At 37.9% G+C, this 26657-nt stretch overlaps 1 protein-coding gene across 6 annotated transcripts in view; it reads left to right on the forward strand.

The window, feature by feature from the left end:
* Positions 1-26657, forward strand: part of DYRK1A (dual specificity tyrosine phosphorylation regulated kinase 1A) — a 148777-nt gene that overhangs the window by 72112 nt on the left and 50008 nt on the right. The window contains exon 1 of one of the 6 annotated variants that reach the window (XM_027585112.2): positions 7750-7785. The exons of the other annotated variants lie outside the window; for them this stretch is intronic. The gene's annotated coding sequence lies outside the window, so the exon portion shown is untranslated. Of the gene's footprint in view, positions 1-7749; positions 7786-26657 lie in introns of those variants that run through there. 6 annotated transcript variants of the gene reach the window in all.

Below are 26657 nucleotides of genomic sequence, written 5' to 3' on the forward strand. Positions count from 1 at the left end.
GGCACAAATGGGAGCTGTCTCCTTGACATGTTTCAAAGCATTTCTCTGAATATGTGAGATTAAAGAAATTCTCTTAACTACTAAGAATTGTCTGAACACTGATGTTCTCTAAAACTATCTTGGTAGCTGTTAGTATGTACTGACAGAGGTTTTCTTTAATGTTTTATTCATTATTAGAAAATTTATATATGAATATAATGTGTTTATATTATGCTTACATCTTAGTTGAACTTGGTTTCAAGATGAGTCTTATTTACTTGGTCGCAATTTGCATATTCTAAGCCCTATAGGTTAATGCTTAATTTGAGTTGTATTATTTTTAAATTATTTTTGAAATTATATGTTAACATGCATCATAATTAAAAACAAAATGTTATTTCTCTTCAATCTGGTAAAGTTTAAGACTTCCAGCAAGCCATGTGTTCTGTTATGCCCACCTTTTATTTAGTCTTTCCATAATAGAATAAATACCCTTTGTAGGATTCCTTTAAAATGTAATGTTTGAGAAGCTATTTGAATGTATAGAAAGATATTTACATAATGCTTGCTTTTGAGTAGGTGGGGAAAAAGTTGAGATGTTGATCCCAGCTTCTGTTAGAAAAACTCCTATCTATATAGTAGGAAGTTAAAATTACAACAAATACACTACTTTAACTGTATCTGGATGTATTACCATTGGATTGCTTTTGGAGTCAAAGGTAAAATATGATTTTAATCCTTTACAATTGCTGTTAATTTTGCTCTAAACCTGAAAGTGTTAACAGCAACTTGAAAACGTGACAAAGCTCAATTTCATTTCTTGTTTATTGCTTGTTTTCCTATTGGACAATTGGAAGTAGCTCTGCCCTGGCAACTAAAATAGGCTATTTGCATAACCTAGTTTGATTGGCTAGCATTCCGACTAACAGTTCCAATCATATGGTGTCGGTTTAGTGGTAGGCTATGCTAATTAGCCGCTGTTGCTGGGGTTCAGGATGGTTTCTGTGTGCTGTTCTGCTGCATTGTGTTGCCTGGTGAGAGACATTGATAAATGAGTGTTTAATGATCTGCAGCAGTTCCCACTCACTGCGGGCAGGCGGATTTTAAGAACAGAAGTGGAAATAAGGATTTAATTGCTCTGTTAAATACTTGTAACCAAAATATGTGTGTTATATTACAGAAGTTAACTTGTACAAAATCTTTATCTAATTAAATACTTTAGAACATTAAAGGGAAATATTTTAGCTTTGTCTCTTAAAATACAACTCAGGTAACAGCACTATGCACGGGTTTTCTAAAACCCTGTTCAGTAAAATTGATCATTTTTTTCCAGATTAGAAATAGTACTGTTGCAGTAAGTAGCATATTTGATTTTTCTCATGCTTTTGACCTTTTATAAAGGTACATGTTTGTTTTTAATAAATTGGTGCAAGGTTTTGGGCAGAATTTATCTTGTACTGCCCGTATAATCTAGCAAATAGGAGCATAAACTTGAGCTCCTGGTTCATGTTCTTCTGTTCAGATGGAAGATCAGGTGTTATTCACCACCTCCTGCTATTACTATCTTTCTAATTTAAGTCAGAGGTTTTTTAACTGTTGCTTATACTATATTATTTTTGGTTTACATTAAGTCTTTTTGGGGTACTGTTAGGGAGATTTTGTTGGAAATACATCACTCAGTGCTTTGTTCAAGGAACATAAAAGGTAAAGAATAAATACTTGCAAAGTTAGATAAAAATACAAAACAGTCATACAGAAAGTGCCATAAGGATTTATCTAGAAGAGTACAGGAAAAAAAAAAATCAGGCATTTTAAGGATAGGGACATGGGAAATGGGTTGAGTAGTCTGGGAAAGGCTTAAAGAGGAAACCCATAGAACTTGTGTTAAGGTTTTAAATATGGCTTAGGATTCAAATAGCTGGAGAGTAATAGGAAAGAAGAACCTTTTAGTGCGAAGAAGAGATAGCAATCGAGTAAAAGTCATCTTTCTGATATTACTCATTTGTCCAGTATAGGTAGTCACATTGATTGATCAAGGCCCCCCAGTATCTTAGCTATTTCAGTGCCTGGGGCAAGCAGGCTGGTTGTCATTCCCTTAAAATGAGAGCTGCAGTTTTTAGTGTTCTAATTCTCATTTTCTTTGGCTTTTATTCACTTTCTTTTGTGACAACCGGTGCTTTTCCGTTTTTGTGTCTGTTGGTTAAAGCATAGGACTTTTTAACTTTCTTTCATCCCTCCCTTCTGGCCCTAGAGCAATGAAACACAGAATGGCACCAAAAATAATTCATGTGAATTTAGATGTCTGTATCAAGTCTACAAACCTTCCCCTTTAATTGTTCTTTTATTTAAGAGCCTAGTTAAATTAGATAGACAAGCTAATTGGACAGTCTTACAGCCTTGTAAAGAATAAAAACAATTAAATATTAACATTTGATTTTCAAAATATTTTCCTAGGCATATATATTTTATTCACCTACATAGTCGAAGGAACATAGACTCTTGGGACTCAGGAAATTTATAAATCTAATGAAGGTGGTTGAGGTATGTCTTTAAACTGTATGACATGGTAGAGTATCAACAGTATAAGAGAAGTGGAAATTCAGAAATGGGAGTGATCCTTTTTGGATTGGGAGTAGGAAAAGATTTGTGGTGGAAGTGGTATTTTCCCTGGTCTTCGGGAATGGATAGGATTTTACAAGTGATGCTGTAAGTCTACAGGGTGTGGAGGATGCTATCTAGTTGAAGGTGGAGGCCTGTTTAGAACATTTTGTTGACTGAGGTTGATGGTAAAGAGACTATTGTTGAGGGCCATGAAGGGTGGACAGCATAGCTTTGAAGTTTCTCTTGTAAAAAGTGAGGTATTTAAAAATTCTTTTAGTTTTACTAAAACATGTTTTCTGTGACTGTTTATAAATTTCAAAATAGACCTTTCCTTGATTTTAAAATACTAAGGTATGATATTGAGTAATTTCAAGATGTTTGGTCTAAGCAACTGGAAGGTTTGAATTGCCATCACATGAGATGGGATATGCTATAAGAGAAGCAGAGAGAAGAGAGAAGGAGGGGGGGTGTACCTATAAAAAGTCATGTTTTGGATGGGTTGCAACTTTTTTTAACAGCCTTATTGTATTATAATTGATACATAATAATTTCACATGTAATAAACTTCCCCCTATTTAAAGTGTATGATTTGATGAATTTTGACATCACCCATGAAACTTTTACCACAACCAGGATAATGAACATATCCATTCCCCCTTCAAAAGTTTCCCTGTACTTCTTTTTAATTCTGTTTCTTGTTCCTTACCTCCTCCCCTCCACCCAGTCCCTAGGTGACTACCAATCTGTTTTCTGTTACGGCACATTAGTTCATTTTTTCTAGAATTTCTGGTAAATGGAATCATACACTATGTTTTCCTTTTTTGTCTGGTTGTTTTCACTCAGCACGGTTACTTTGAGGTCCATCTGTGGTGTAGTACCTATCTAGTTTATTTCTTTTCTTTTTTAAGATTTTTATTTATTTATTTGACAGAGAGACACAGCGAGAGAGGGAACACAAGCAGGGGGAGTGGGAGAGGGAGAAGCAGGCTTCCCTGAGGAGCAGGGAGCCCAATGCAGGGCTCGATCCCAGGACCTCGGGGTCCTGACCTGAGCCGAAGGCAGACGCTTAATGACTGAGCCACCAAGGCGCCCCTAGTTCATTTCTTTATTACTGAGTAGTCATTGTGTGGATATATCACAATTTATCCATTCACTTGTTGAAAGGACATTGGGGTTGTTTGCAGTTTTTGATTGTTACAGGTAAATTGCTATGAATATTAATGTACAAGTCCTTGCATGGTCATGTTTTCATTTGTTTTGGATAAAAACCTAATTATGAAATGACTGGATCATATGGCAGGTGTATGCTTCACTCTTTAAGAAACTGCTAAACTGTTTTCCAGGGTGGTTGTGCCAGTTTGTATTCCTACCAGCATTGTATAGGAGTTTCAGTTCTTCCACATCTTGCCATATTTGGTGTGGCCAGTCTTTCCAATTTTAGCCATTCTAGTAGGTGTGTAGTGATATCTCATTGTGTTTCCCGGTGATTAGTGATGTTGAACATCTTTGCATGTGCTTATTTGCTCTCTACATGTCGTCTTTGATGAAGTGTTTGTACAAATCTTTGATTTTTGTTCTTACTGTGGAGCTGTGAGAATTCTTTATCTGTTTTGGATATGTCCTTTATCAGATATGTGATTTACAAAGATTTTCTTGTAACCCATGGCTTATCTTTTAATTTTCTTTAAAAAGTGTTTTGAAAAACAGGTGTTTTACATTTTTATGAAGTATAATTTATTGATTTGATCTTCTATGGATCATGCTTTGGAAAACATTTGCCTAATTGTCCCAAGATCTTAAGATCCTATTTTTCCCCCCTACAGATTTTATAGTTTTGGGTTTTACATTTAACTGTGATCCATTTGGAGTTAATATTTATAAATGGTTCTGCAAGGGGGAGCTAAAAGATCACTTTTTTTTTTTTTTGCAAATGGATATCCAGTAATTCTAGAACCATTTGGCAAAGGACTGTTCTTTCTCCACTGAATTACCTTTGTATCTTTGTCAAAAATCAGTTGTGGGTCTGTTTCTGTTCTATTCCATTAATCTGTTGGTGTGTCTTGATGCCAATGCTGTATTGTCTTTATTACTATAGTCTCATAATACGTATTGACATCAGATAGTGTTCATCCTATGATTTTCTTCTTTAAAATTATGACTGTTCTGTGTCCTTTGCATTTCCATATGAACTGTCAAATCATTTTGTGACTTTCTGTAAAGAAGCCTACTAGGATGTTGACTGGGACTGTGTTGAATCCATAGATAATTTTGGGAAGAGTTGACATCCTAAACAATGTAGAATCTTCAGACTCATGCACATAGTAAACTCTCCTTCTAATTAGATTTTTCTTTAATTTCTTTAATTTTTCTAATTTTTAGTGTGCAAGTCTTTGACATATTTTGTCCTATTTATATTTAAGTATTTCATATTTTTGATACTATTATTTTTTTTTTTTAAAGTAGGCTCCATGCCCAGCACAGAGCCCAACACGGGGCTCAAACTCAGGATGCTGAGATCATGACCTGAGCCAAGATCAAGAGTTGGACTTTTAACCTACTGAGCCATATAGGCCACCCCTGTTATAAATGGTTTTTAAATATTAGTTTCTGATTGTAGTTGCTAGTACATAGTAATACAGCTGATTTATGTATGTTGATCTTGTTTTCTGCAACTTTGCTATAAGTCACTTAATAATTCCAATAACTTTTTTAAGATTTTTATTTGTTCATTTGACAGAGAAGACAGAGAACAAGCAGGGGAAGGAGCAGAGGGTGAGGGAGAAGCAGGCTTCCTGCTGAACAAGGAGCTCGACCTGGGGCTCGATCCCAGGGTTCTGGGATTATGACCTGAGCTGAAGGCAGATGCTTAACTGACTGAGGCAACCAGGCACCCTCCAAAAGCTTTTGGTAGATTCTATCAGATTTTCTATGTGGATGATTCTCTTGTCTGTGATGAGAGACAGCTTTGCTTCCTCCTTTCCAGTTTGGTTATCTTGTATTTCTTTTTTTGCCTTTCTGCATTGGGTGGAATTCCATGGAATGTAGAATACATACAAAACATAGAATACAGTGTTGAATTGAAGTGATGAAAGAGGATTTCCTTGTCGATTTCCTTATTTTAAGAGAGGGAGACATTGTCAGCACCACTAAGTGATGCTAACTGTGGAGTCTTTGTCATTGTCCTCTATCAGATTGAGGAAGATCTTTTCTAGTCCTGGTTTGCTGAAAATCTTTTTTTTTTTTCTTTAAATCAAGAATGGATGTTGGATTTTGTCAGGTATTTTTTCTGCATCTATTGAGATTACCATGTGTGTTTTTTTTTTTAAGTTGATGAATAACATTCATTTCTGAATGCTAAACTGACATTGCATTTCTGAAATAAAGGCCACTTGGTAATGATATATTGTCCCTTTTTTTTAGATTGTAGGATTCAGTTTACTACAGTTTCGTTTAGAAGTTTTGCATCTTATGTTCATGAAAGTTAATTGCGGTTTCATTGACTTTCTATGTTGTTTTTTGTTTTCTGTTTGATTTCTATCTACTCTGGATGTTCATTATTATTTTTTTATTCTTTAACTTTGGATTTCATTTGCATATTTTTATTAAGGTAGAAAACAAGTCATTGATGTGGTATGTTTTGGTTTAAGTGATGCTGCTCTGTATTTTCTGTTTTTCCCATCTCTTCTTTATTCCCACCTCCTCTTTCTGCCTTCTTTGGATTAATTGAATTTTTTTTATGTTTGATTTTTTTTTTTTTCCCTTTGTTGGCTTATTCATTTTAACTCTTGGTTTTTTTATTATTACTGTTATTTTTATTAACATATATTATTTGTTTCAGGGGTACAGGTCTGTGATTCATCAGTCTTACACAATTCACAGCACTCACCATAGCACATACCCTCCCCAGTGTCTGTCATCCAGCCACCCTATCCCTCCCACCCACCTCCCCTCCAGCAACCCTGTTTGTTTCCTGAGGTTAAGAGTCTTTTATGGTTTGTCTCCCTCTCTGTTTTCATCTAGTTTGATTTTTCCCTCCCTTCCCCTATTATCCTCTGTCTTGTTTCTCGAATACCTCATATCACTGAGATCATATACTTCTTTCTCTGATTGACTTATTTCACTTAGCATAATACCCTCTAGTTCCATCCACGTTGTTGCAAATGGCAAGATGTCATTTTTTTGATGGCTGCATAATATTCCATTGTGTATATATACCACATCCTCTTTATCCATTCATCTATTGATGGACATCTAGGCTCTTTCCATGGTTTGGCTATTGTAGACATTCCTGCTATAAACACTGGGATGCAGGTGCCCCTTCAGATCCCTACATTTGTATCTTTGGGATAAATATCCAGTAGTGCAATTGCTGGGTCTTGGGTAGCTCTATTTTTAACTTTTTGAGGAACCTCCATACTGTTTTCCAGAGTGGCTGCACCAGCTTGCATTCCCACCAATAGTGTAGGAGGGTTCCCCTTTCTCCACATCCTCACCAACATCTGTCGTTTCCTGACTTACTAATTTTAGCCATTCTGACGGGTATGACGTGGTATCTCATTGAGGTTTTGATTTGGATTTCCCTGATGCCGAGCGATGTTGAGCACTTTTTCATGTGTCTGTTGGCCATTTGGATGTCTTCTTTGTAGAAATGTCTGTTCATGTCTTCTGCCCATTTATTGATTGGATTATTTGTTCTCTGGGTGTTGAGTTTGATAAGTTCTTTATGGATTTGGATACTAGCCCTTTATCTGATATGTCATTTGCAAATATCTTCTCCCATTCTGTCAGTTGTCTTTTGGTTTTGTTGACTGTTTCCTTTGCTGTGCAAAAGCTTTTTTTTTTTTTTTTTTTTAAGATTTTATTTACTTATTTGACAGAGAGAGACACAGCAAGAGAGGGAACACAAGCAGGGGGAAGGGAAGAGGGAGAAGCAGGCTTCCTGCAGAGCAGGGAGCCTGATGCGGGGTTCCATCCCAGGACCCTGTGATCATGGCCTGAGCCTAAGGCAGACGTTTAACAACTGAGCCACCCAGGTACCCCTGTGCAAAAACTTTTGATCTTGATTAAGTCCCAGTAGTTCATTTTTGTCCTTGCTTCCCTTGCCTTTGGCAATGTTTCTAGGAAGAAGTTGCTGTGGCTGAGGTTGAAGAGGTTGCTGCCTGTGTTCTCCTCAAGGATTTTGATGGATTCCTGTCTCATATTTAGGTCTTTCATCCATTTTGTAACTCTTTGTTTTTTAATTTAGTGTTTGCCTTTTATTTTATCACATCCACCTTTCAGTGATATTACATCTGTTACATCACTTCACATAAAATGTATTGATCTTACCATAGTGTACTTTGATTTATCTTTTACTGGTCTTTTAGCTATTTTTACATAGATTTTATCTGCACATATGTTATTAAACCCACACTACATTATTAGTATTTTTGTTTAAATAGTTCTCTTTTAATGAGACTTAATTAGAAAAATTGTTACACATTTACCCATGTAGTTCTCTTTTCTAATGTTCTTCATTCTTTAATTATTTAGGTCTTCTTTCTATCTGAATTCATTTTCCTTCATCCTTAGTACTTCCTTTAACATGTTTTGTAGTGTAGGTCTCCTAGTGGCACATTCCTTCACCTTTTGTATATTTGAAAATGTTTTTATATCACTTTTGTTTTTGACATATTTTCACTGGGTATAAAAATGCTTGGTGATTCTTTTTTCTTTAAAGAATTTAAAGATGTTGCTCTGTTTGCTTGCATTGTTTCTTTGAAGAATTCTTTCATCCTTATTCTTGTTCCTTTCTACATACATGTCTTTTTTTCCCCTGCTGCTTTTAAGATTTTCTTTTTATCAGTTTTAAGCCATTTGAGTATGATGTACCTTGGTGTAGCTTTATGTTTCTAGAGCTTGGAATTTGTTGAATTTCTGGGCTGTAGTTTTGTAGTGTTTATCACAATTGGAAAATTTTGGCTTTTGTTCTTCCAACATCTTGTCTATTTACCTTTTATCAAGAAATTTAGTTACATATATGTTAGGGTATTTAAGATTGTCCCAAAACTTGAAGAATGTCTGTTAAATTTATTTTAATCTTCTTTTTAAGCTTTAAGGGGGAGGGAGAGGGAGATATTCTCCAGAGACCCTGTGCTAAGCGCATAGCCTGATGTGGGCTCGATCCCATGACCTTCAGATCATGACCTGAGCTAAAACCAAGAGTCGGTTGCTCAACCAGCTGAGCCACCCAGGTGCCCCTTAATCTTTTTTTTCTATTTATGTTTTGACAGCTAATTTAGGTGTTGAGTAGTTAGTTGGAATTCTTTTTATTGCTATCTTTTTATTGCTATTTATTCAGGTTCACCAGTCTTTTCTTTCGCAGTGTCTAATTTGTTAATCTCATCCAGTGTGTTTTTAATTTTACGCATTGTAGTTTTAATTTGTACAAGTTCAGTTTGTGTCTTTTAGAAAATATTTCTACAATTTCCCTTAACTATTTGAATATGTGGAATATGGTTATAATACTTGTTTTAATGTCTTTACCTGCTAATTCTAAGGGCTATGTTAATTCCGGATTGATTTTTTTTTTCCTCTCATCATGGGTTGTGTTTTCCTGATTTTTTTCCATGCCTGGTAATTTTGATTGTGTGCCAGACATTTATGAATTTTTACTTTGTTGAGTGCTGAGTATTTTTACATTCTTATAAATTTTCTTGACCTTTTTTTCTGGGAAATAATTTGATCTTTTGAGTCAGACTTCTGAGATTTTGTAGGTGACACCAGCAAGTATTTAATCTAATTATTCCTCACTCCTGAGAAGATACTACCCTGTATAATTTATCTTGATGCTTCCTAGTCTGATTGTTTAGAGTGTGTGTGTGCGTGTGTGTGTTTGTTTTTTAAGATTTTATTTTTAAGTAATCTTTACACCCAACATGGGGCTCAAACTCACAACCCAGAGAGTAAGAGTTGCATGCTTTATTGGCTGAGCCAGCCAGTTTGTTGCCTAGCTTCTCATAGTTTGCTGGCCATCTTTGGCATTCCTTGGCTTCTGCTGTATTATCCTGATCTCTGCCTTCATCTTCATATGATGTACTTCCTGTGTGCATGTCTGTCTCTGTGTCCAAATTTCTTTTTCTTGTAAGGGCACCAGTCAGATTAAGGCCCACCCTAATGACCTTATCTTAACTAATTATATCTGCAATGACCCTCTTCTAAATAAGGTCACATTCTGAGGTACTTGGGATGAGCACTTGAGCATGTGTTTTGAGAGGACACAATTAAACCTGTAATACCCCCACCCCCGACATACCACTTTTATGCTCTTAGAGTCTTACTTTTGTTCCTCCCTCCTCTTGGGCTGCCCATTTTCCTTTCCTCTGCATAGCTTACTTTAAAACCCCCTACTAATCATAATTAATCTGTATTTAGAAGGCATTTTTATTGTGCTTTTTATTATAAGTATTTACATGGCTGTTTGTTGCATAGACTTGTAGGTTTTGAAGAACTGGAGGACTCACTTTTGGAACTGTGTCCTAGGTCTTTGCTCTCACCCTGGTACCACCGTAGTGCGTTATCACTAGTGGTTTCTTGAACTGAATGTATTAAGGATTGTGTCTAAGTAGACAAGTTGTAGGAGTGAAACATTTAAGCATTTAGGAAGGATTGTGGAGGCTCAAGAATCTGGGGTTAGGGAAGCCACTTGGGAGGTGTTCATAGTAAGCCAGACATGCACGAATGTATTAAACAAGTACTCACTGTGCTTGCTAAGTAGAGAATCCTCTAATAGGTGTTAGGAATAGGTAGACCTGTGAAGATACCAGAATCTGCCTTCTATTCTTACGGAATTTACTGTCTGTGAAGAGTTACGAGGTAAGAGAACAGAGAAGATGCATACAAAGGAATTTTCTATGGAACCCTAGACAAAACTTGAAGAATGATTAGTTATTCAGGGTAGAGAATGAAGAAGAGTCAAAGAAGCATGATTAAGCCTGGCTGAGTGAGAGAGTATTTTGTTAGCAGAAATGGGAAGTCAGGCAAAGGCCTTCTGTTCTAGGGAGGAAGATAGATAAAATGATAGATAAAATAAGGGGAAACTCTAAGTAAACATTCCACATTGCAGAAAATTCAGAAATGAATAATGAATGGTAAACATGGGTCTTGCTTTCTCATAAAAGAGAGCTCATGAGCAGTTAATTGGGTGGAGGGGCTGATGTTAGAGTCAAGAGCAGGGCTTCCTGCTCTTGGTGGGTGATATCCTGAAAATGTTTGAAGGAGGAGTGAAAGGGCTAGAGACCTGGGAGGGGATGCTGGGATGATCACTTCTATTTCACTGATGAGGAAGCTGGGGCACAGAAAGCTAAGAAGGGTGTTCAAGAACATAGGTTATAAGTGTTGGAGCTAGAACTCAAACCTGGGCAGTATGGGTTTTTAGTTCTGTGCTTTTAGGCAGTACTTTGAGCTTGTCACTAATTTTTTTCTTTAAATCTACTCATTTATTTAATATGTCAGGTTTCTTTCATAAAGAAACTGGAATGCTATGAGAAAGTTAGAACATCAGCCTCACTTGTCCCTGTTGGAAGACAGGAATAAAAGTAAGAAAACCAGAGTAATTCTGTTAAATTCATAAAATGTACAGAATGTATACCTGAAAATAATGGAACTATTTATGATCAGTTAGTAACTAAGGAATATTCTGGTAGATGTCAGGTGGTTTAAGATAATGAAATGGTGTGTGATACAAAGAACAAATATTAAGCATTTATTGTGCAAAGCATTTCTCTTGGTGCTGGGTATGTACTAGTGGGTGAGACAGAGTCCTTGCTTTCATGGAGCTTACATTCTAATGGATAGATATAAATGTCTAAACAAGTAGATAGTTGGGGGAGCTGCAGTTTTTGTTAGGAGGGTCAGGGGTGTTCTCTCCAAGGGAGTGCTTTACTTCTGGTTCATTTCACTTGTATCAGATAAATATGTGTCCGTGGGTTATTCCAGTTTATAATGACAATCACTGTCATGCATAAGATCTTGAAAACCTATTCTTGTATCTTGAACAGCCACTCTTTTTTCCATTTGGAGTAGAGGAATGACAGTTGTCCATATGAAAGCCCAGGAAGCTCCAGATAAGAAAGTAGTGATTTGTAATAGCTGTCCATTTTGTCACAAAGCCAAGAAAGAGGCAGGAATTTAGTGGCGTCTGGTCTTCTCTTTATTGGCAGTCTTAACATTCTTATTATTTGTTCATTTAGGGGTAAGGGCTTCTCTGCTTTTAAAACAGTGAGTAGATTTTGCCACCAGAAATGTCTTCGGCATTAAGAAAAGAAAGTAGTAATATGCAGAAGATGTAGTTGATGAAAGTCCCTGCTAGTGACCCATACATACTATCCATATTTCTCAATAGTTAATGTGGAAGAACATTTTATAACTGAAAGTTGGAACAAGTTTTCTGAGCACTAGGCCTCTAAGTTCACTTATTTTGAATAAAATAGATTACACTGCACTGTCTCATTTTATCTATTTCCTTATTGTTGCAATATTTTTGAAAACAAAGGCATTTTTTTTTCTAAAACATTCTGAACTACATGCATAACTATTAAATGCTCACTGCAGCAAGTACAGCTCAGCTATCAAGTTGGATTTTTTAGAAATTCAAAAAGAAAATAGCCTATTCAGGTCCACAGGGGGAATTTTTGTTTTGTTTTGTTTTGTTTTTCATTTTGATTGTCATTAAGTAGTTAATGGGAAAATTGGCACTACTTTCCAGCTATTAAAATATTTTACTGTCTTGGCATTTGAGAATTCATAGCATGAAAACAGCTTTCAAATCCTTCAGTTTTTGAATTTGTGTGGTGATTTAGAGTTTATAAAGTATGTTCACATGTGTGAGCTGATGTGACCCTCTTCTAGGTGTTGGAACGATTTGTCATCCCCACTTTGCAGAAAGGACAGCTAAGCCTTGGAGAAGGTCAAGGTCATACTGTGAGTTAGTAGGACTGAGGCTAGAATTTGTTTATGCTTTTTAATGCAGTATTTACTCAGAGCCTCCTGTATGCCATAGGCATTGTAGCCATTAAAACTAGCAAGTCCTGACTAGCACCCCTACTTCCTGCTGTTAAAGCACAGTATCTGGATAGGCAGAAGGAGTTCCTGCTTTGCTGGTGTTCTCTCTGTAGTTGTGGTGCCCGCAGTTTTTGGTAAGACTCACTGCTCCACCAGTTGAGATACTGGTCTTGGTGACCATTTCTCCTTGTTAGCACTTGTCCTCGCTAGTGACAGTGATGGCTTGGGAGGGGAGGAGAGGGCACAGCGTTACGTATAATAATCTCCCTATTCTCCTAATAGGAGGAATTGGTTCTTTTGTATCCCCCTCCTCAATCTGTGTTTTAGTCTCATGAGGTTGAGTTAGTTGAGTCGGGCCATAATAATTTTTGAGTGCTATTACATGCTCATTCACCAAAGATTTGTCAGTGAATGGAAGCTGCAGTTCCATCCTTAAGGACCTTGTATCGTAGTTGGGGTGAAAGAGGTAATAACACAAACACATGTACTGTAGAAATATATATTATATACATAAATGCATAATATTTCATATTATGTAACTGTCATAGAGTTATAATATAAACACATTAGCATGTGTGTATATATGTGCATATGTATATGAATGATAATTTCAGAGTGCCTCATACTAACCTTGTTGCTTCTGATGTCTGAAGACCTCAAATCCAGCCTGCTGCCTTTTTGATAAATACACAGCCATACTCCCCGGTTTATGTATTGTGTGAGGCTGCCTTTGTACTACAAGGGCAGAGTTGATTAACGGCAACAGAGACTGTGTGCTTCACAAACTCTAAAATATTCACACTTTGACTTTAAGAAAAAGTTGGCTGATCCCTGCTCAAACCTTGACAGCCATTGTATTTGAGGTTATGGTTCAGCTTCAAAGCTAGAAAATAAAAAGACTGATTTGAATAGCCAACAGTGATGACAGATGGTTGGAACTTTGGGATGTAGAGGTAGTTTCCATCCCCTGGGTGTGGGATGGATCACTGTGGTAAATGAAGTGGTGGAGGTGACTAATTTTGCTTTGAGGTAGGGAGCCTGTTAGTTTTCAGAGAACATTTATTGTTGGTGTTTTCTGTTAAGTGTGAATTGTGTATGGTGATATAAAAACAGTACATTAAAATGATAAAGTAATAAAAGTGTATATAAAGTAAATAATGACATTTGCTCTTGTTTCCCTAGAGTTCCACTCTTCAGAAGCATTAGTTAATAAGAGCTGTTAAAGAGATGGATTTTTCTGTCTAAATATTACCTTCCAAGTAATTTTTTAAAAACCTGTATTTTTGATCTTTTTTCCCCATTGTGACTTCTTGGTTGACTTGGTTCCTCAAAATGCAAAGAATAATGGTTGTACAGTTGAGTTTTTGTTACTTATAATATTAATGTAAATAAAATATTTTAGAAAGAATTTTAATAGAAACCTTTCTGTCCGTTGATGAGTTGACACTGTAGATTTTTACAATTATCCTTTATTCTAAATATTAAAGTACTTGTGTGATATCACTATTTTAAATCTTAAAAATTTTAATAAAAATTTTTATGCTACCCATAACCAGAATACCTGGGAAATACTTGAAAAATACTGATGTCTCTTCTCCATTTGAGACCTGAGTCCACATTGTTAGAAGTTGGGGTGTCTTCTGTATTTTTTTGTGTGTGTGTTTTCTGTATTTTTAAAAGCTCCCCAAGTGAGCTATTGAGAAGGTAGCACCTTTTATAATATAACTGCTTTCATTATGAAAATTTGTAGGAAGATAAAATCTGTAGGAAAATACGCTTCTAGTATAGGTCATGATTTCTCCTGGAAAAACATTTGTATACTGAGTTTTTTTGAATTCAGATACTGAACAGAGGAGAGAAATATATGTATAAAACAGGGATTATTTTGGTTTGAATGTTCATATCAGTTCTTTTCCTCTCACCCTCTCCTTTTGTACCTATTCTCCAAAAAAAAGTCTATCCCCTCTAAACCAAAACCACATATTCTTAACTTGTGGGAGGTAACTTTGTATTAGTGCAGATCCTTACTAACAGTAAGTGTCCTATATTTGGTCAGTGTTTTCAAACTTGGAAATAACATTTAAGTATTTACTAACCTTTCTAGGTAGATACTAATATCTGTATTCATTTTGGTAGGCTAACGGGTATAACAAACATATCCAACCTATCAGTGGTTTAAATCAGTAAAGTTTATTTCTTACTCATGTAATAGCCCATTGACATCTACACCAGGGGATAACTGCCCTGCTCTATACAGTTATTCAGGGATGGTAGACATTTTTCCTATAGTATATACATACATACAGTGTCCAGAAGTCATCACCCTGGGTTTTAGCACCCAGTCATCAGATTGGGAGAAAAGTATGTATACATGGGAGATTTTTTTCCTTTTTAAAGATTTATTTATTTATTGGGGGGGGTGGCAGAGAGAGGAGGAGGAACAGAGGGAGAGGGAGAGAAGCAGGCTTCCTGCTGAGTGCAGAGCCCAAGGCAGGGCTTGATCTCATGACCCTGAGATCACGACCTGAGCCAAAATCAAGAGCCAGATGATTTAACTGACTGAGCCACCCAGGTGCCCTTACATGGGAGATTTTTATGGGTTAGGCCTGTAGTACCACACAGCACTTACGTTGATATTCTATTGGACAGATCTTAGTCACAGGGCCATGTTAGCTGCAGGGGGAGCTAGTTACATCAGTCAGGAAAAAGAAATGCTTTTGGTTATTGATGAGCAATCTAGTCCATATGGCAAATGCAGCCACCATAAATGTCATCAGCAAGACATTGATTTATTCTATGTAGTTATTATTGTTCCTTTACTCATTCTCCCATGTTTCTGCTATATATATATATAAATAAAATAACCAACCCCCCACCTGTGATCTTTTTTGGGGGTGGGGGTGATGGTCCCTCATTGTTCATTTATGTGTGATAGTCAAGGTTCTTGGATGCAGACAATAGATACTCATCCTTGGCTAACTTGAGCAGAAGAAAATGAATTTAATGGAGGGCTATAAGTTTGCCACAGAATTGTTTGGGAAGGTGGAGACTGTGCTAGAAAAATAAGTAGGAACCAAAGAGGCAAGCGGCAGAGGACACAGCCAGGGTTGAGCCGTAGGCCCTTCTATTCAGGGCACCACTCGTGGCATTTCACAGTGAATATCTGTGTGAATATGCTCTCACTGTCCCTGCACCTTGCAGGAGTGACTCCTCAAGTTCCTTAACTCTGAGCAGGAACATTTGACTGTTCAAACTTTAGTTATTAGCAAACCCTGGTTACCGGGGTGTAAGGAAGAGTGAATTTTTGTTACTGTTTGGCTTTTATAGTACGAGGCATGGCTTTTTTTTTTTTTTTTTTTTTTTGTCCTCTTTCATGATACCTGCAAACTATGATAGTGCCCTGATAATGAGTGACCAAAGAATGACAAACACTTCAGGACATTTTCATCAGGAGAAAAGGTCCCGTGTTGTGGTATAAGATAGGAGAATGTGTTTCAGTCTTAATTTGCCACTGACCTTTTTGGACAAGTCATTAAACCTCTCTGGGTAGCAAGTGCCGCCTCTGTCAATTGAGGTGGGGAAGTTGATATATCTAATAATACCTATTTATCCACTCATTAAATAAACATTTACTGAGTGCCTTTATGTTCTGGCATAATACACATGAGTAAGATATCTTAGCCTTCCCATAGTTTGGTGGGTGAGTGGATAAATCATTCTGATATCATTTGGGTGAAGTGCTCTAAATAGCTCAGCGCATGGTGGTAGGGTAGCTCATGAAGAGTACCTCATCCAAACAAGGAGGCGAGAGTGTTGTGGTCAGGGGATTCAGAGGTCGCTGTTTGCTTCGTGCACCCATTCATTTAATCATGTCTACGTGAAATCTTTGCATTGTTGTAGTTAGGAGAATACACAGTTCAAACCCGTCTTTCCCTCATTCATGGGTACTGATTGTGAGGACATACTGATTACCTCAGCACAGAGCATGCTTGCTGTGTCTACAGCAGGAGAGTAAGGGAAGGATGAAGCAGGGGAGTAATTCACTCTAGGATTCTGGAAAGATTTCTTAGAGAAGATGACATTAGATCTGGATCTTGAAGTTTGAGTTCAAGATTTCTAGGAGCAGAAAAGAGGCGAACAGAGACTGTATTCTGGGCAGGGACCAGTTCTGTGCAGGCACCGTCAGTGCCCCTGAGAGTAAGGATGCCTGTGGAGGGACAGGATGGAGAGAATGGTAGCCACTGAGGCAAGAAGTGTAAACACTTCAACCTGGAAGCTCTGGTGTTTTAAAGTGTTGGGGATTTTGAAACTTTTTAAGGATGCAAATTTGACAGCATTGGGGAGAATTAAGGCATGGAGACTGGAGAAGGAGCAGTTACTGTAGAGTCCCCTCTCCTCACTTTCTTCTGAATTAGGCTCTTGACAGTATGAAAGTGAACGGATTTGTGAGACCTTCCTGAAGCCAGAGTCACAGAATGTAGTTAGATTGTGTGTGTGTGTGTGTGTGTGTGTGTGTGTGTGTGTGTGTGTGTGTGTGTGTGTGTGTGTAGGGAGGTGGAAATGGGAGCGTGAATAAGACGGAGGTTTCTAGCTTGAGTGGGTGGATGGGGAGATACCATTTGTAGAAGTGGGCCGCATGGGGCTCTCCTGCCTGCTCTCCAGCCTGGTCAGACATGGTTCATAGAGGGTGCTGTGCCTTCCACCTGAGGCTCAAGTTAGCCTTGGAATCTGTCATAGCACGTGTTCCAGACAGCCACCGCCAGTCTGTTGAGTTTGTACTTGAGGGGAAGCCTGGTTTCCCTCTCTGTTATAAGGGATGGGAAGGAGAAGAGGCATACCCAGCTCTGTGGTCCCCTCTCCAGTTTCTCTTTTCTGTGTTTTATTGTCTTCAAAACACTAATCATTTTCTTAGATTCTCAAATTTGCTTATTTATTATCTGAGAGTTCCCCTGTCACTGGCAATAAAGTAACCAACCTCGGAGGCCAGAGACTTTGCTCATCATCTTTAATGCTCTGAATTTTGTCCAGAACCACACTGTCCAATGGAAATAAAATATAAACCACTTACATAATTTAAAAGTTTCTAGGAGTCACAGTTTAAAAAACAGTAAATACAAACAGTAACATTAATTTTACTAATATATTTTATTTCGCCCAATATATTTAAAATATATTATTTCAAAATTAAAAATTATGAATGAGATATTTTACAGTCTGGTTTTTCTTTTTCCTGGTACTAAGTCCTTGAAAACCTGTACGTGTCTTACATTTACAGCACATCTGAATTCCTATTAGCCTCATTTCAAGTGCTCCATTAGCCACCTGTGACCGCGCAGTGGCTACTGTATTGGACAGCTCAGGTCTAGAGCATAGCAGGGGCCCAGTAAATATTTGTTGAATGAATGAATTAGAAGAAGATGGATTGGTTGTTAAAGGCGTATGTATAATGGAGGAAGGCTTTTGCTTTTACAGTGAGGAAATAGAGCATATTTATGTATTTGCTAGACCTGGAGAGACAGGTGTTAGGTAACAGGAGACAGAGGGGTTAATTGATGGAGGATGGCCTCCAAGGAGGTGGTTGGGAGTGGATTCTGTAGGCCAGGTAGGGGATGAAGGTTGTCTTGCTAGCTCATCTCCTTTGAAGAGGTATATTATTTGATCACCTTTTATGAGACCCAAATCCAGTTTGTTTAGCATAAAATTCTAATTGAATTGTTTTACCGCTATTCCCTTTCCTCTTTATAGATATTAGATAGTTGAGGGTTATTTTAAAAGCCTCGAAAGTGGTTTCCCTAGGGACTTAAGATCCACTCATTATATTGTGCACCTGAAACTAGTATGTTATATGTCATTTATACTTCAATTAGAAAAAAAGTTTTAAAAAGAAAGGAAAATATCTTTTTAGGTGGGAGGTGGGGAGAAGTGTTAATTGGCGTGTATCAACATTTTTACTTTGGTATCATTCAACTAGAAAAAGAAGTATTTTCTGTATTAAAAATTAACCAAGTCTGATTTTTAGCATTGTGATATTTGGCATTATAAAATTATATACTATATATGCTGAATATAAAGAGGTTATTTCCCCCAAATTACCCCTCAGCTCTTACATATTTTGAGTTCTTAAACAGTCTTTTTTTTTTCCACCCCATAGTCTCTCATGTTAGGGGGTATACTGTTAATGTGAGGTAGACTTCTGTTTGAGGAGAAGACATAGGCCCTGTGGGACCTCTTTGAATAGTAGTTTTAGGTGCTTATGAAGGTAACTGGATGTAAGGAATGTGTACAAAGTGAGGCAGAGAAATGTAACACCAGTTTTTGAGGTTATGACCTCAACGTTTTCAAGTGTTGATGTTGTAAGTGAAACTTTTAAAGATCATTTTTTAAAGCATTGTAATAGAAATTGCGAATATATACATAGGATTAACAGAAAACATCACTTGTTGTAGTTGTTAAAATTCTTTATATTCTCGTTACAGCGTCCCTGTATGGCGTTGTACAGGGATTCAAAAAATGTGGTATCCACAGCAACTTAGAAGTTAAAATTATATGTTTTAGAAAACCTAGATGACTTTTTAAAGGAAATCCAGTGACCACAAAGTCACTGGTATTGAAGATGGAGGTAGGCTTTTGCCTATACTGAGTTGGGTGCGTCTCACATTGTATATAGATAGATACGTAATAGATACGTAATGTTGATCTCAGTGGGGAAGGTGAGATCTCCTTACTCTTGATGGTGGTACGTGCGGGCATCTGTGGTGATGTCCGAGCTGGAAGTCACTGTGCGGGTGGTCATTCAGGAGTGTTCAACTTTTTTTTTTTTTTTTTTTTCTGCCCAGATGTCTGGAGCAGGTTAGGTTACCCTCTGTTGGAAAGAGGCTCCCAGGGCAGTGCTTTGGAGACGGGGAAGGAGGAGAGTGGTGTGTATATTTCGTAGCCGTCTCAGATGGATAGTGCTTTCCCCGCTGAAAGGGATGGAAAGGGGCCGTCTGCACGTGGGGCATGTTTTTCCCCACAGTCATGGTGCTAAGCTCCGAGCCTGGGTCAGCACCCTGGCCTTCTGCTCCCAGGGCCAGTTTTCTTTTTCTCTGCTTCGCCCTTTTCCTTCTCCTTTAAGACTTTTGTACTTTTTCTCCTTTCTCTTTTCAATAAAGTTTTTAAACTGTCATATGCTTGATAAAGTGACAAATACTAGAAGTCAAGTCTTTAAAGTTCAGATCATAATACATTTAAGGAGATATCATTCAGCGCAGTCCCCTTGCCTGACCTTTTTTTTAAGTGTCACCACCGTTTTCCGAGTCACCTAGGCTCAAAACCTCTGAGTCATGTTTGAATGCAGCTTGTTTCCCCTCTTCCATATTTGGTCAAGTGGGCAGGTCCTGTCACTTAGACTTCACAGTGTCTGTTCATATGTCTCCTTCCTTTTCTAACATTACCCTCCAAAATGCTCTCACAGCCCTTTGCTTGCTTGGACTGTTGAAATATGCCCCCGATTGATCTCTGCTTGTGGTCTCTCCCTGTTCCGATCCATATTGCACATCAATTCTGTTATGATAAGCTTAAATAATAGGACATTTATTGAGCACATACCATGTGCCATATACCACTTTAAACGTTAACTCTTTAATTTTTATAATCTTGAGGTACAAGTACGGTTACTAACCCATTCTGCAGAGATAAAGGGATGCACAGATTTTATTAACTTAGAGTCACACGATAGCTAGGTAGTCATTGGCAAAGTTGAATCTAGACACGGCAGAGTGTTAATTGCTATAACTAAAACCACAGTAGGAGTCATGTCACTCCTGGCACACCTTCCCTGGCACCCTCTTACTTGTTTTACAGAATCCCAATTCCTTAGCCTGGCAGTAAGACTTGGGCCCAGCTTGCCCTTCTATCCTTAACCTACTCTTGTGTGTTCTCCAGCCAACCTCGAGGTGACATTTGAACTGCTACTTGGAAGAGAAATGAAAGTTGATCAGGCAAAGCAGGAAGGCAGTAATGTTTGAAGCAGAGCGGGGGGTGTGTGCTTGAAAGTATGGGGGCACCTCCAAGAGCCTAGAGCCTCGCAGAGTTCCAGAATGTCACAAGATGAGGCTTCAAGTAGAGGTCAGGCCCAGATTGTGGCCCACTTCCTAGTCTTGTCTTCTCCCATAGGACATTTGCATGAGCTGTTTACAAAGCTCATGGATACTTAGAGAACTTGCTTTTCTTCTTTTGATGTGAAGTTGACTTGTTTTTCCTAGACTCCTTTTTAAATTCACCTCTCTTCTGCCACAGTCACCGGCATGTCCCGTTTTCACCTGAATTGATGCAGGGTGTATTTGGGAAGGGACACTCCAAAGCTGGAAGCTGTTTCCTAGCCCCTGTCTCCTTTCCTTGTCGTTCAGTTTTATCTTTACTCCTTTGCAGGGTTTCAGCAGTCTCAGCTTTTAGGAGGGGTGTCTTATGTCTCTTGAGCACTCCCCCGCTCACTCCTGGCTTTGAGGCCCAGCTCAGAGTGGTGAAGAGAGCGTTCTCTGGAGATGGCCAGTCTGGTTTTCCTAACCACTTAGGAGCCTGTGGTCCCAGCCTGTGTGAGCTTGGGGACGTGGGGCCATGGCCCCTCTCCAGCTGCTTGACTTGAGCTTCCCTCTGTGTAAAAACACAACAAATGCTGTAATCATGTCACCTCATTTGGAGGTTGGAACAATATCTGGCATGAAATAAAAGTTCAGTGAATATGACTAATTTTATTTTGATTACATTTTCTTGAATTGTGACTACTCAGAGTATTCCGGTAAAGGGTCATAGAGACCTGCTTTAACCATACGGTTATTATTGAGGGTATTCTGAAGAATTTTGCTTGTTTTACTTGTTTATTGACTGACTTTTTGACTTCTAATGAGTTTGAAAGTTTTTATATAGTTACTATTGGTTTGTAAGAATTTCATCTTTTCCCTGTTTTTTTTTTTCCTGAAGTGAGGGGCATGTCATGGTTTTTTTTTTTTTTTTTTAAGATTTATTTATTTTTTTGAGAGAGTGAGAATGAGAGAGAGAGAGAGTACATGAGAGCGGGGAGGGTCAGAGGGAGAAGCAGACTCCTCGTTGAGCAGGGAGCCCGATGCGGGACTCGATCCCAGGACTCCAGGATCATGACCTGAGCCGAAAGCAGTTGCTTAACCAACTGAGCCACCCAGGCGCCCTGTCATGGTGTTTTTAATTGTATTGTTAGAGAGCTTTCTTATGTATTAAGGATATTGTATAATACTTTGGACAGTAAGGTGTTCCATGCTGTTTCCATTTGGCATAGAAGTCAGGTACAAGTTTTAAGCACTTTTGCACAGTAGACATGGAAGAAGGAAAACTAATTATGAGCTCTAAAATGATGTGTTTATTTGCTACATAAATACACTTTTAATGGAGGGTTACTTTTCTTATATTATTAAACTTTATAACCACTGTTGAACAGTTAACAATTTGCTCAGTGCTTAACTTTTAAAGTGTCTTTGGTCAGATGAATATCTTGTCTTTTGGGCATTTTGTAATGGAAAATCCCTGTAAATATACAGTGTTTTAATTGGGATCACAAAGTCAAATGATTGCCTCATTGGATAATTTTAAGTGTTATGCTGCAATTCAATATAGGTACCCAAGTACTTAACTAGATTTAAAAATATCTTGTGTGTTACAGCTGTTTAGCTAGAACTAAAAATGAGTGGGGAGTATGTGTATGGTTCTCTTTCTTGCTTGGGACAGGAGAGGGGGAAAGTTTTTTAAAAATATGTTGGGTGGTTTTGTTTTGGTTTTCCCCCTCTCAGCTGCTGTCGCTCTTCCTGCTTTGGGAGAAAGCAGAGGTAAAGATCAGGGAAGGTCTGAGGCCGGTTTCTTTCCAAAGAAGCCTTCTGTGCCTGAAACCTGGTAGCATCTTCAGACATTTCTTAAAATGCCGTGGTTGTGGCATAGTTGAAGGTGATTGATGGCCTGTGGTAGGTGACATTTCTGCCTGTGTTGTATTCCTAGCTGCTTTTTTCTGTGTTTGGATCCTTCTCCCCTCGAGGGGAAGGCAGCTAGGCAGCAGTGTTCAGCTTTTTAATGGCTTAATAATATTTCATCTTTTCGATTTGTTATTATATGTGATTTTTCTTTTTTTCCTTCAGGTTTTGGGAAGTCAACTTTAGTGTGCTTATATAGGCCTTGACAAAGTTATTGGTCAGGCTATCTGAAGAAAACTCCCGGAACAGGGTGGGAGAGGGCACATCTTTGGGTAAATAAGTTTTGTTTATATGTACATATATATACATTATATATGTGCGCATGTGTGTGTATACATAACATTTTAATATTTTTTAGGTAAGTAGCATTTTACTATGTTTTTGTATAGATTTTTTAAAAAAAAGGAACTAAGAATATAACCGACATTATTTAAAATACGTCTTTTAAGCTCCAAACAGACTTTGGAGCACAGTCTTTTCTTTCCTTTGGCAACGATCTGTATAACATTTCAGATCCATGGCTTTTTACAAGGGAGGGAATGCTTTGGGCTTACATGATTGGACAAGATGATGAATCCTCTCATTGTGTGTATGAGGAAATGGACTTGCTGTGCCATGCTGCACTTGGGCTTGTGCAGGACGAGGTCTTAAATCCTAGTCTAGTGTATTTATTTCTTTTTTTAAGATTTTATTTATTTTTTTTTGACAGCACAAGCAGGGGGAGCAGCAGGCAGAGGGAGAGGGAGAAGCAGGCTCCCCGCTGTCAGAGAGCTCGATGCGGGGCTCGATCCCAGGACTCTGGGATCATGACCTGAGCCGAAAGCAGACGCTTAACCGACTGAGCCACCCAGGCGCCCCTAGTCCAGTGTGTTTCTATATAGCAAGCTGAACGTTCCAGATGCATTTCTCGTTTTTCCTGTGTTAAAATGAATATGCTGTTTCCATGTTACAGAGGAATCTGTAAGGATGTAGAAAGCAGGACCCTGGACCATAAGGTTTCACAAAGGTGATTACGAACCGCTTGAAACCTGCACTTACCTTGTCTAGATTGTTCCAGTGCTTTCCCTTAACTGTCCCACAGAGACTGACTTGGGAAGAAGTGAACGGAAACCCCATCTTCTGATTGAAAATTGGAAGTGGCATTCATTGAATGCTCTTGTCATGCTACTGCCAGTTAGGCTGGCTACTGCTAGTACTGTCTCAGGTGTCTGGAATTGCTAAGACATCATCTGACAGGCACTTGTGTAAGAGAGAGCTTGGAAATCAGGACTGAGAGTGTTGAGCTGTATGGTTGCCGTCCTCATTTCTCTTGTTGAAAGACACTGGAATCTCAGGATCTGACATACCATGTAATCTGAGTGATGAAAGTTTCTTAGCTTGCTTGAAAGAATTAGTTACTTGATTATAACTAATATAATTTGTCGATTTGGATGACATGTCATTTTTGTAAAACTCTTGAAATCTTGACGTGTTTATGACTGGCACACTTACTGAAGGCCGAGTGGCTGCCGTCAGAATGGTTGCCGTCGGAGGGCGCCTTGTTCCGTTAGAGAAGTGGCTGGCGTTCGTACACATGGTCTAGTTGGGACTCAAGTTAATCTGCTCATTTTCTGTGGTATTAATCTGGATGCCTGGTAGAGCAGCCATCGCATCCTGTGGTAGATCTTCTAGATACTCTCACTGTGGTTGTAGATGTCTTGGTCTCAGGTTAGCCCGATTAGTTACCTCTTGAATAAATGATGTTATTTTAATACTCTGCTAGAAAGAAACTCCTGTAATTCAGATCATGTATATATGACCAACACGCTGGTTTTGTATTAAGACACTGATATTCCTGAAAAGGCTGCTTCAGCAGATCCTGGCTCATTGGCTGTTCCCTCGTGCTGTTCCCTGGATTCTGCTGCTCTGGAAGGCATCGTTTTCTGCCCTTCTGCAGGGCTGTCCAGTGAAACAACATCTAAAATTAAACTTCTGTTAGAAACAAGTTTGCTTTTTTTGTCCCCCAAAGGACTGGGGTGTGTTGGGGGGGTTTAGAGAACATATAAATTTAAGACCGTTACAAGCCAGCAAGGATCATGCAACTACAGTCATGAAGTTAAACTGTTTTATATTGTATTTGCCTCAAAAGCATGTTTGTGAACACTTTATGCAAGTGAATTTTAGTTGTGTTAAATAAAGTGCTTTCTTTCACATATATATTTTCTGGTAAAGTATTTGTTTTCAGTTTTTTAGAAGTTTTGTCGCAGTTATTTCAAATCAGTTATTTCAGGTAATCCTACCTAAAATTCAGCAGCTTGTATGTTTAATTCATTGCAGCATGTTAATCTTCCATTTTGTGTTGGCATTTCTAAATCTTCCAGTGGCAGATTCACTTTACAAATGGTGGGTTCACATTTATAACTTGATGAATGTCTGTGCTCTTTTATACTACTCGTTTAGTCAGTTAGGCAGCAGTTATTTACAGAACTTCTGCTGCTGTGTGCTGAGCACTGTTCTGAGTCCTGGGGATTCAGTAGTGAACAAAGCAGGATGAAGGGGAAGGTGCTGGTGGGGTTTAACGATTCATAAAAAGTGTAATCTCACCTCTAAAGTATCTCTAGAGACATTGTATATCTTTGTGTATCTGTCTTTTGTTTCAAGCACTCCCCCCCCCCATTCCTAGAAATTAAAGGATCAAAGGTTGCTTGCACCTTGTTTTCTGAGAAACGGGGAAAAATGGGTTTATTACTGATGAAACATTTTTATATTATGGATACTGTAAAAAAAAATACCTGGAATTTTCATGACTGTTGATAACCTATAAAATTATTATCTGCTTATTTTTTACTATTTAAAAATACTTTATAATTTTAGAATATTGGGGGCCATGTAAATAGAACCATATTACATGTTATACTGTGTATGGTATAATAATTTCTGGAATCCAGCAGCTATATTTTGGGTGACTATTTTAATCTCTTTTGTGTTCCAGATGCTATTACTAAAAATAAGTTCTTGACCTCTTATTTCAGCTCTAAGAATTTGGTTTGCCTTTTGTAATTGAAAGGGTTAAGGACCCATTTACTGTAGGGTTAAGTAAGATTTTCTACATTCTAGTTATCTTTCCATCTGGTCTTTCTTAGTGGTTGCTTGTAGGCTTACCATGTGCAGCCTTAATTAAGTTATGCTATTGTGTACTTCCATTTTCTCTCTCCTGTCCCTGGTGCTGTGGTTGTCGTCTGTATGACTTTTATATATGTTATAAACTCTACAATATGTTGTTATTTTTGCTTTAAACAATGAGTTATCTCTTAAAAATACTGATGAGAAATGTCTTTACTATTTATCTACAGTTCTTCCATTTCTGTTGGTCTGTATTCCTTTGTATAGATCGCAGTTTCTGTCTGGAATCATTTCCCTTCTGTGAACTGTGAACATTTTTGGAGTGCCAGGTCTGCTGTTGAAACATTTTTTCACTTTCATTTGTCTGAAAGTGTTTTGTCTTCATTTTGAAGGTTTATTTCAGTGGGTATAGAATTGTGGGTTAAAGGTCTTTCTTTTATCATTTTAAGATGTTGCTTTGTTTTTTCCTGGTGTGCACGATTCCTGATGAGAAGTCTGTGGTTCTGCTATATGTAAATGTGTATTTTCCCCACCTCTGGCTGCTTTTACAGTTTTTTTCTTCATCATTGATTTTTAACAATTGAGTGTCTTTGTGTGTGTGTATTGTTAACACTGCTTGGGCTTGATTGAGTTTGCATCTGTGGGTTGATACTTTTCGTTGAATTTGGAAAACTTTTGACTTAGTTCTTCATAAATTTTCCTTCCCGAATTTCTCTTTCCTTCCCTTTTGATGCCTCCTTTAAATAGCAGTGTTAGCTTGACTTTATTCTGAAGGTTTTGGAGGTTTGTTTATATTTTTTTCCATTATATTTTATACTTATTTTCAGTTTGGTTAATCTATAGTGCATTGTTCTTACATTCACTGATCTTTTCTTCTGCTGTGTTTAATCTGCTATTTGATCCATTCAGTGAATTTTACATTTCAGTTATTTTTCTTTCTTTCTTTTTCTTTTTTTAAAGTAA

This window comes from Zalophus californianus, chromosome 1 (genome assembly GCF_009762305.2).
Source record: "Zalophus californianus isolate mZalCal1 chromosome 1, mZalCal1.pri.v2, whole genome shotgun sequence".
In the NCBI taxonomy this organism is placed as follows: Eukaryota; Metazoa; Chordata; class Mammalia; order Carnivora; family Otariidae; genus Zalophus; species Zalophus californianus.